Genomic DNA, 2,794 nt, shown 5'->3' on the forward strand with positions numbered 1-2,794 from the left:
TAGAAATACCGTATGATCCAGCAATCCCACTCCTGGGTGTATATCCTAGAGAAATAAGTCATGACACAAATAGACACATGCACACCCATGTTCATTGCAGCATTATTCACAATAGCAAAAAGGTGGAAGCAACCTAAGTGCCCATCAGTTTTTACAAACTGTGGTGCATACACACAATGAAATACTACGGAAAGATAAAGAATAATGATGAATCTGAGTAACATCTCACAACAAGAATGAATCTGGAAGGCGCTGTGCTAAGTGAAATAAGTCAATCGCAAAAAGACAAATATTGTATGAGACAGCTTTTATAAAATAACAACAAAAGGTTTACATACAGGAAAAAAAAACAAAATCTCTTGGATGCTTACCAGGGATGGGAGGTGGAGGGGGGAAAATTACCAAAGAGATCATAAAAATCAAAACCAAACCTGTTGCTGTTGGGTCGATTCCAGCTCATAGTGACCCTATAGGACAGAGTAGAACTGTCTCATAGCGCTTCCAAGGAGCAGCTCATGGATTTGAACTGCTGACATTTTGTTTAATAGCCTGAGCTCTTAACCATTGTGCCACCAGGGCCTCAAGGAGGTCATTAAAAAACAAAAAGACCAAACCCCTTGCCATCGAGTCGATTCCAACTCATAGTTACCCTATAGGACAGAGTAGAACTGCCCCATAGGGTTTCGGAGGAAAGAGATCATAGACACATGTTAATGTGGTGAAGGGAAAAGCAATACGTAATATGGGAGAAGTCAGCACAACATGATCAAGGCAAGAGAGGACACTGAGAGGAGCACAGGAATAAAGGACAACCATGGTACCTGCCAGAGCCCTGATGGCTCAGTGGTTAAGAGCTTGCCTGGTATCCAAAAGCCTGGCAGTTCAAATCCGCCAGCCACTCCTTAGAAACTTCATGGCAGTGGGTTTGGTTTTTCAGTATAGTAACTACTGGAGCCCTGGTGGTGCAGTGGTTAAGAGCTACGGCTACGAACCAAAAGGTTGGCAGTTCAAATCCACTAGCCGCTCCTTGGATATCCTACGGGGCAGTTCTACTCCGCCCTATAGGGTTGCTATGAGTTGAATTTTGACTCTATGACAATGGGTTTAGGTGGTGGAAATTTCTAAATACATGACTATAGGTGCTCCTTATATATTAGTATAGACAATAGAACACACAAGTGGCACAGTTGGGGAAAGCTCTTAGACATAACAAAACACCTCACAGGATGAAATTCCCGGGCTCGAAGGCAAAGGGCCACAGATTCAGGGAACATCTATGTCAACTGGCACAACATAGTTCTCAAAGACAAGTTCTACACCTACTTTGGTGAGTATCATCTGGGGTCTTAAAAGCTTTCAAGCAGCCATCTAGGAGACAATGATCAGCCTCTTCCAGACTGGAGCAAAGGAGAGTGAGAAAAACTACACGACCCCTAGACCAGAAGAACTAGATGGTGCCTGGCTACCACCACCAACTGCTCTGATTAGGATTACAACAGAGGGTCCCAGACAGAGCAGGAGAAAAATGTAGAACAAATGATCAAATTCACAAAAAAGACCAGGCTTACTGGTCTGACAGAGACGGGAGGAGCCCCCGAGACTATGGCCCCAGATACCCTTCTAACTCAGAATTGAAGCCACTCCCGAAGTTCACCTTTCAGCCAAAGATTAGGCAGGCCTATAAAACAATCACACACGTGCGGAAAGTGCTTCTTACGTTAACCAAGTATACCAGGTCAAATGGGTAACATCTGCCCAAAGACAAAGATACGAAGGCGAAAAAGGACAGGAAAACTGGACGAATAGAACCAGGGAATTCAGGGTAGAAAGCGAAAGGGGGAGAGTGCTGACACAATGTGGGACTGCAAACCAGTGTCATGAAACAATTTGTGTATAAATTTTTGAAGGAGAAACTAATTGGCTCTGTAAACTTTCACCTAAAGCACAATTTAAAACAAATAATAATTTAAAAAAGGACATTCTGAGGGCAAATGGGGGAAATTTGAATATGGATAATATATTAAATAATATTATATTAAAGCTGCATTTCTTGGATACAATATGGTATTGTAGTTATGTAAGAGAATAACTTTAGGAGATGCATGTTGAAGTTATTTAAGGAGAAGTATAGGAATGGCCTACTGTGAAGAGATGAGGTGGCTGAGTGGTTAAGGCGATGGACTGCTAATCCATTGTGCTCTGCACACGTGGGTTCGAATCCCACCCTCATCGTTCCTTCCTTTCCCCACTGTGTTGTAGAAGTGAGATTTTTATGGAGTCCTGATGGTGTAGTGATTAAGAGTTTGGCTGCTAACCAAAAGGTCAGCAGTTCAAATCACCAGCCGCTCCTTGGGTACAGTTGCTATGAGTCGGAACCGACTCAACGTCACCTAACAATAACAGGAATTGACTTGATGGCAACTGGCTTTTATTACAATGTCTGCAATGATTCTGCACAAAAAATATTATATATATATCAATTGATACGTGTGGCAAATGTAAGAAAAAGGTATCAGATGTTCATTGTACTCTTCTTTCAGTTTATCTATAGATTTGAAATTTTCTGAAAATAAAAAATTGAAGTAGAAATGATACCTAGGACCCACCTCAAACCACTTAAACTGCCCTCTACCAGACTCAACTCTGACTCATGATGACCACATGTGTGTCAGAGTTGAACTGTGCTCCATAGGGCTTTCGATGGCTGATGTTTCAGAAGTAGATCACCAGGTCTTTCTTCTGAGGCACCTCTGGGTAGACTCCAACTTCTAACATTTCAGTTAGTAGCGGAACA

The 2,794-nt window shown here is 42.2% G+C and overlaps 1 non-coding gene across 1 annotated transcript; it reads left to right on the forward strand.

Moving 5' to 3' along the window:
• Positions 1 to 2,150: 2,150 nt before the first annotated feature.
• Positions 2,151 to 2,232, forward strand: TRNAS-GCU (transfer RNA serine (anticodon GCU)). The gene has a single exon. It is a non-coding gene; the product is annotated as a tRNA-Ser (tRNA).
• The last annotated feature ends 562 nt before the right edge of the window (positions 2,233 to 2,794 follow it).

Source organism: Trichechus manatus, unplaced genomic scaffold (genome assembly GCF_000243295.1).
Source record: "Trichechus manatus latirostris isolate Lorelei unplaced genomic scaffold, TriManLat1.0 scaffold00065, whole genome shotgun sequence".
Lineage (NCBI taxonomy): Eukaryota > Metazoa > Chordata > Mammalia > Sirenia > Trichechidae > Trichechus > Trichechus manatus.